Below are 8,738 nucleotides of genomic sequence, written 5' to 3'. Positions count from 1 at the left end.
AGCAGCCGAGTTGCACGGGACAATATGAAAAGTGTTAATATGTAGTAAAAACCTTAGAAATCCGTCCGTTTTCGTCATTTGTTATCGAATCGACTTAAAGCCAGATCGTCACTTGGCCGCTCTTCTCTCTGAATCGGCTGTACTTATCGTCTGCAAAGCTATGTCGCGTGCTGCGGTATGCGGAGACGCTAAAAGCACCATAGTAGAACACAGTTGAAGCTTCTAAGTTGATGTAATAGCCAGTAAGAAGTAGTACAATTCAAGTTTTAGGTATCGATGATTGACTTTTTAGCTGGCTTTGGTGCCTTGGACATGGGCTAGGACCTTAAGATTCTACATGAAAGGAGGACTAGCAGCCGCGTTGGATGGGAGAATGTGAATAGTGTTCATATGTAGTAAAAACCTGAGAAATCCGTCCGTTTTCGTCATTTGTTATCGAATCGACATAAAGCCAGCTCGTCACATTTTCCGCTCTTCTCTCTGAAACGGTTGTACTTATCGCCTGTAAAGCAATGTCGCGTGATGCGGTATGCGGAGACACTAAAAGCACCATAGTAGAACACAGATGAAGCTTCTAAGTTGATGTAATAGCCAGTAAGAAGTAGTATAATTCAAGTTTTAGGTATCGATTATTGAATTTTTAGCTGGCTTTGGTGCCTTGGACATGAGCTAGGACCTTTAGATTCTGCATGAAAGGAGGACTAGCAGCCGAGTTGCACGGGAGAATGTGAAAAGTGTTCACATGTAGTAAAAACCTGAGAAATCCGTCCGTTTTCGTCATTTGTTATCGAATCGACTTAAAGCCAGATCGTCACATTGGCCGCTCTTCTCTCTGAAACGGTTGTACTTATCGTCTGCAAAGCTATGTCGTATGCTGCATTAGGCGGAGACACTGAAACCACCACAGTAGAACACAGATGCAGCTTCTAATTTGATGTAATAGCCAGTAAGAAGTAGTACAATTCACGTTTTAGGTATCGATTATTGACTTTTTAGCTGGCTTTGATGGCTTGGACATGAGCTAGGACCTTAAGAATCTGCATGAAAGGAGGACTAGCAGCCGAGTTGCAGGGAAGAATGTGAAAACTGTTCATAAGTAGTAAAAACCTCAGAAATCCGTCCGTTTTCGTCATTTGTTATCGAATCGACTTAAAGCCAGATCGTCACATTGGCCGCTCTTCTCTCTGAAACGGTTGTACTTATCGTCTGCAAAGCTATGTCGCGTGCTGCGGTATGCGGAGACTCTAAAAGCACCATAGTAGAACACAGATGAAGCTTCTAAGTTGATGTAATAGCCAGTAAGAAGTAGTACAATTCAAGTTTTGGTATCGATTATTGACTTTTTTGCTGGCTTTGGTGCCTTGGACATGAGCTAGGACCTTAAGATTCTTCATGAAAGGAGGACTAGCAGCCGCGTTGTACGGGAGAATGTGAAATGTGTTCATATGTAGTAAAATCCTGAGAAATACGTCCGTTTTCGTCATTTGTTATCGAATCGACTTAAAGCCAGATCGTCACACTGGATGCTCTTCTCTCTGAAACGGTTGTACTTATCGTCTGGAAAGCTTTGTCGCGTGTTGCGGTATGCGGAGACACTGAAAGCACCATAGTAGAACACAGATGAAGCTTCTAAGTTGATGTAATAGCCAGTAAGAAGTAGTATAATTCAAGTTTTAGGTATCGATTATTGAATTTTTAGCTGGCTTTGGTGCCTTGGACATGAGCTAGGACCTTTAGATTCTGCATGAAAGGAGGACTAGCAGCCGAGTTGCACGGGAGAATGTGAAAAGTGTTCACATGTAGTAAAAACCTGAGAAATCCGTCCGTTTTCGTCATTTGTTATCGAATCGACTTAAAGCCAGATCGTCACATTGGCCGCTCTTCTCTCTGAAACGGTTGTACTTATCGTCTGCAAAGCTATGTCGTATGCTGCATTAGGCGGAGACACTGAAACCACCACAGTAGAACACAGATGCAGCTTCTAATTTGATGTAATAGCCAGTAAGAAGTAGTACAATTCACGTTTTAGGTATCGATTATTGACTTTTTAGCTGGCTTTGATGGCTTGGACATGAGCTAGGACCTTAAGAATCTGCATGAAAGGAGGACTAGCAGCCGAGTTGCAGGGAAGAATGTGAAAAGTGTTCATAAGTAGTAAAAACCTCAGAAATCCGTCCGTTTTCGTCATTTGTTATCGAATCGACTTAAAGCCAGATCGTCACATTGGCCGCTCTTCTCTCTGAAACGGTTGTACTTATCGTCTGCAAAGCTATGTCGCGTGCTGCGGTATGCGGAGACTCTAAAAGCACCATAGTAGAACACAGATGAAGCTTCTAAGTTGATGTAATAGCCAGTAAGAAGTAGTACAATTCAAGTTTTGGTATCGATTATTGACTTTTTTGCTGGCTTTGGTGCCTTGGACATGAGCTAGGACCTTAAGATTCTTCATGAAAGGAGGACTAGCAGCCGCGTTGTACGGGAGAATGTGAAATGTGTTCATATGTAGTAAAATCCTGAGAAATACGTCCGTTTTCGTCATTTGTTATCGAATCGACTTAAAGCCAGATCGTCACATTGGCCGCTCTTCTCTCTGAAACGGTTGTACTTACCGTCTGCAAAGCTATGTCGCGTGCTGCGGTATGCGGAGGCAATAAAATCACCATAGTAGAACACAGATGAAGCTTCTAAGTCGATGTAATAGCCAGTAAGAAGTAGTACAATTCAAGTTTTAGGTATCGATTATTGACATCTTAGATGGATTTGGTGCCTTGGACATGAGCTAGGATGTTAAGATTCTGCATGAAAGGAGGACTAGCAGCCGAGTTGCACGGGACAATATGAAAAGTGTTCATATGTAGTAAAAACCTGAGAAATCCGTCCGTTTTAGTCATTTGTTATCGAATCGCCTTAAAGCCAGATCGTCACTTGGCCGCTCTTCTCTCTGAAACGGCTGTACTTATCGTCTGCAAAGCTATGTCGCGTGCTGCGGTATGCGGATACACTAAAAGCACCATAGTAGAACACAGATGAAGCTTCTAAGTTGATGTAATAGCCAGTAAGAAGTAGTACAATTCAAGTTTTAGGTACTGGTTTTGACTTTTTAGCTGGCTTTGTTGCCTTGGACATGAGCTAAGACCTTAAGATTCTGCATGAAAGGAGGACTAGCAGCCGAGTTGCACGGGAGAATGTGAAAAGTGTTCATATGTAGTAAAAACCTGAGAAATCCGTCCGTTTTCCTCATTTGTTATCGAATCGACTTAAAGAAAGATCGTCACATTGGCCGCTCTTCTCTCTGAAACGGTTGTACTTATCGTCTGCAAAGCTATGTCGCGTGCTGCGGTATGCGGAGACACTAAAAGCACCATAGTAGAACACAGATGAAGCTTCTATGATGATGTAATAGCCTGTAAGAAGTAGTGCAATTCAAGTTTTAGGTATCGATTATTGACTTTTTAGCTCGCTTTGATGCCTTGGACATGAGCTAGGACCTTAAGAATCTGCATGAAAGGAGGACTAGCAGCCGAGTTGCAGGGAAGAATGTGAAAAGTGTTCATATGTAGTAAAAACCTGAGAAATCCGTCCGTTTTCGTCATTTGTTATCGAATCGACTTAAAGCCAGATCGTCACATTGGCCGCTCTTCTTTCTGAAACATTTGTACTTATCGTCTGCAAAGCTATGTCGCGTGCTGCGGTATGCGGAAACACTAAAAGCACCATAGTAGAACACAGATGAAGCTTCTAAGTTGATGTAATAGCCGGTAAGAAGTAGTACAATTCAAGTTTTAGGTATCGATTATTGACTTCTTAGCTGGCTTTGGTGCCTTGGACATGAGCTAGGACCTTAAGATTCTCCATGAAAGGAGGACTAGCAGCCGAGTTGCACGGGAGAATGTGAAAAGTGTTCATATGTAGTAAAAACCTGAGATATCCGTCCGTTTTCCTCATTTGTTATCAAATCGACTTAAAGCCAGATCGTCACATTGGCCGCTCTTCTCTCTGAAACGGTTCTACTTATCGTCTGCAAAGCTATGTCGCGTGCTGCGGTATGCGGAGACACTAAAAGCACCATAGTAGAACACAGATGAAGCTTATAAGTTGAAGTAATAGCCAGTAAGAAGTAGTACAATTCAAGTTTTAGGTACTGATTATTTACTTTTTAGCTGGCGTTGGTGCCTTGGACATGAGCTAGGACCTTAAGATTCTGCATGAAAGGAGGACTAGCATCCGAGTTGCACGGGAGAATGTTAAATGTGTTCATATGTAGTAGAAACCTGAGAAATCCGTCCGTTTCCGTCATTTGTTATCGAATCGACTTAAAGCCAGATCGTCACATTGGCCGCTCTTCTCTCTGAAACGGTTGTACTTATCGTCTGCAAAGCTATGTCGCGTGCTGCGGTATGCGGAGACAATAAAATCACCGTAGTAGAACACAGATGAAGCTTCTAAGTCGATGTAATAGCCAGTAAGAAGTAGTACAATTCAAGTTTTAGGTATCGATTATTGACTTCTTAGATGGATTTGGTGCCTTGGACATGAGCTAGGATGTTAAGATTCTGCATGAAAGGAGGACTAGCAGCCGAGTTGCACGGGACAATATGAAAAGTGTTCATATGTAGTAAAAACCTGAGAAATCCGTCCGTTTTAGTCATTTGTTATCGAATCGCCTTAAAGCCAGATCGTCACTTGGCCGCTCTTCTCTCTGAAACGGCTGTACTTATCGTCTGCAAAGCTATGTCGCGTGCTGCGGTATGCGGATACACTAAAAGCACCATAGTAGAACACAGATGAAGCTTCTAAGTTGATGTAATAGCCAGTAAGAAGTAGTACAATTCAAGTTTTAAGTACTGATTATTGACTTTTTAGCTGGCTTTGTTGCCTTGGACATGAGCTAGGACCTTAAGATTCTGCATGAAAGGAGGACTAGCAGCAGAGTTGCACGGGAGAATGTGAAAAGTGTTCATATGTAGTAAAAACCTGAGAAATCCGTCCGTTTTCCTCATTTGTTATCGAATCGACTTAAAGCCAGATCGTCACATTGGACGCTCTTCTCTCTGAAACGGTTGTACTTATCGTCTGCAAAGCTATGTCCCGTGCTGCGGTATGCGGAGACACTAAAAGCACCATAGTAGAACACAGATGAAGCTTCTATGATGATGTAATAGCCTGTAAGAAGTAGTGCAATTCAAGTTTTAGGTATCGATTATTGACTTTTTAGCTGGCTTTGGTGCCTTGGACATGAGCTAGGACCTTAAGATTCTGCATGAAAGGAGGACTAGCAGCCGCGTTGGATGGGAGAATGTGAATAGTGTTCATATGTAGTAAAAACCTGAGAAATCCGTCCGTTTTCGTCATTTGTTATCGAATCGACTTAAAGCCAGATCGTCACATTGGCCGCTCTTCTCTCTGAAACGGTTGTACTTATCGTCTGCAAAGCTATGTCGCGTGCTGCGGTATTCTGAGACACTAAAAGCACCATAGTAGAACACAGATAAAGCTTCTAAGTTGATGTAATAGCCAGTAAGAAGTAGTACAATTCAAGTTTTAGGTATCGATTATTGACTTTTTAGCTGGCTTTGGTGCCTTGGACATGAGCTAGGACCTTATGATTCTGCATGAAAGGAGGACTAGCAGCCGATTTGCACGGGAGAATGTGAAACGTGTTCATATGTAGTAAAAACCTGAGATATCCGTCCGTTTTCGTCATTTGTTATCGAATCGACGTAAAGCCAGATCGTCACATTGGCCGCTCTTCTCTCTGAAACGCTTGTACTTATCGTCTGCAAAGCTATGTCGTATGCTGCGGTAGGCGGAGACACTGAAACCACCACAATAGAACACAGATGAAGCTTCTAATTTGATGTTATAGCCAGTAAGAAGTAGTACAATTCAAGTTTTAGGTATCGATTATTGACTTTTTAGCTGGCTTTGATGCCTTGGACATGAGCTAGGACCTTAAGAATCTGCATGAAAGGAGGACTAGCAGCCGAGTTGCAGGGAAGAATGTGAAAAGTGTTCATATGTAGTAAAAACCTGAGAAATCCGTCCGTTTTCGTCATTTGTTATCGAATCGACTTAAAGCCAGATCGTCACATTGGCCGCTCTTCTCTCTGAAACGGTTGTACTTATCGTCTGCAAAGCTATGTCGCGTGCTGCGGTATACGGAGACTCTAAAAGCACCATTGTAGAACACAGATGAAGCTTCTAAGTTGATGTAATAGCCAGTAAGAAGTAGTACAATTCAAGTTTTAGGTACTGATTATTTACTTTTTAGCTGGCTTTGGTGCCTTGGACATGAGCTGGGACCTTAAGATTCTGCATGAAAGGAGGACTAGCAGCCGCGTTGCACGGGAGAATGTGAAATGTGTTCATATGTAGTAAAAATCTGAGAAATCCGTCCGTTTGCGTCATTTGTTATCGAATCGACTTAAAGCCCGATCGTCACATTGGCCGCTCTTCTCTCTGAAACGGTTGTACTTATCGCCTGCAAAGCTATGTCGCGTGATGCGGTATGCGGAGACACTAAAAGCACCATAGTAGAACACAGATGAAGCTTCTAAGTTGATGTAATAGCCAGTAAGAAGTAGTACAATTCAAGTTTTAGGTATCGATTATTGACTTTTTAGCTGGCTTTCATGCCATGGACATGAGCTAGGACCTTAAGAATCTGCATGAAAGGAGGACTAGCAGTCGAGTTGCAGGGAAGAATGTGAAAAGTGTTCATATGTAGTAAAAACCTGAGAAATCCGTCCGTTTTCGTCATTTGTTATCGAATCGACTTAAAGCCAGATCGTCACATTGGCCGCTCTTCTCTCGGAAACGGTTGTACTTATCGTCTGCAAAGCTATGTCGCGTGCTGCGGTATGCGGAGACTCTAAAAGCACCATAGTAGAACACAGATGAAGCTACTAAGTTGATGTAATAGCCAGTAAGAAGTAGTACAATTCAAGTTTTAGGTACTGATTATTTACCTTTTAGCTGGCTTTGGTGCCTTGGACATGAGCTAGGACCTTAAGATTCTGCATGAAAGGAGGACTAGCAGCCGAGTTGCATGGGCGAATGTGAAAAGTGTTCATATGTAGTAAAAACCTGAGAAATCCGTCCGTTTTCGTCATTTGTTATCGAATCGACTTAAAGCCAGATCGTCACATTGGCCGCTCTCCTCTCTGAAACGGTTGTACTTATCGTCTGCAAAGCTATGTCGCGTGCTGCGGTATGCGGAGACACTAAAAGCACCATAGTAGAACACATATGAAGCTTCTATGATGATGTAATAGCCAGTAAGAAGTAGTACAATTCAAGTTTAAGGTATCGATTATCGACTTTTTAGCTGGCTTTGGTGCCTTGGACATGAGCTAGGACCTTAAGATTCTGCATGAAAGGAGGACTAGCAGCCGAGTTGCACGGGAGAATGTGAAAAGTGTTCATATGTAGTAAAAACCTGAGAAATCCGTCCGTTTTCGTCATTTGTTATCGAATCGACTTGAAGCCAGATCGTCACATTGGCCCCTCTTTTCTCTGAAACGGTTGTACTTATCGTCTGCAAAGCTATGTCGCGTACTGCGGTGTGCGGAGACACTAAAAGCACCATGGTAGAACACAGATGAAGCTTCTAAGTTGATGTAATAGCCACTAAGAAGTAGTACAATTCAAGTTTTAGGTACCGATTATTGACTTTTTAGCTGGCTTTGGCGCATTGGACATGAGCTAGGACCTTAAGATTCTGCATTAAATGAGGACTAGCAGCCGCGTTGCACGGGAGAATGTGAAATGTGTTCATATGTAGTAGAAACCTGAGAAATCCGTCCGTTTTCGTCATTTGTTATCGAATCGACTTAAAGCCCGATCGTCACATTGGCCGCTCTTCTCTCTGAAACGGTTGTACTTATCGTCTGCAAAGCTATGTCGCGTGCTGCGGTATGCGGAGACAATAAAATCTCCATAGTAGAACACAGATGAAGCTTCTAAGTCGATGTAATAGCCAGTAAGATGTAGTACAATTCAAGTTTTAGGTACATATTATTGACTTTTTAGCTGGCTTTGGTGCCTTGGACATGAGCTAGGACCTTAAGATTCTGCATGAAAGAAGGACTAGCAGCCGAGTTGCACGGGAGAATGTGAAAAGTGTTCATATGTAGTAAAAACCTGAGAAATCCGTCCGTTTTCGTCATTTGTTATCGAATCGACTGAAAGCCAGATCGTCACATTGGCCGCTCTTCTCTCTGAAACGGTTGTACTTATCGTCTGCAAAGCTATGTCGCGTGCTGCGGTAGGCGGAGACACTAAAAGCACCATAGTAGAACACAGATGAAGCTTCTATGATGATGTAATAGCCAGTAAGAAGTAGTACAATTCAAGTTTTAGGTATCGATTATTGACTTTTTAGCTGGCTTTGGTGCCTTGGACATGAGCTAGGACCTTAAGATTCTGCATGAAATGAGGACTAGCAGCCGAGTTGCACGGGAGAATGTGAAAAGTGTTCATATGTAGTAAAAACCTGAGAAATCCGTCCGTATTCGTCATTTGTTATCGAATCGACTTAAAGCCAGATCGTCACATTGGCTGCTCTTCTCTCCGAAACGGTTGTACTTATCTTCTGGAAAGTTTTGTCGCGAACTGCGGTATACGGAGACACTAAAAGCACCATAGTAGAACACAGATGAAGCTTCTAAGATGATGTAATAGCCAGTAAGAAGTAGTACAATTCAAGTTTTAGGTATCGATTATTGACTTTTTAGCTG

Source organism: Schistocerca gregaria, unplaced genomic scaffold (genome assembly GCF_023897955.1).
Source record: "Schistocerca gregaria isolate iqSchGreg1 unplaced genomic scaffold, iqSchGreg1.2 ptg000199l, whole genome shotgun sequence".
Classification (NCBI taxonomy): domain Eukaryota; kingdom Metazoa; phylum Arthropoda; class Insecta; order Orthoptera; family Acrididae; genus Schistocerca; species Schistocerca gregaria.
This window is presented reverse-complemented; position numbering follows the sequence as displayed.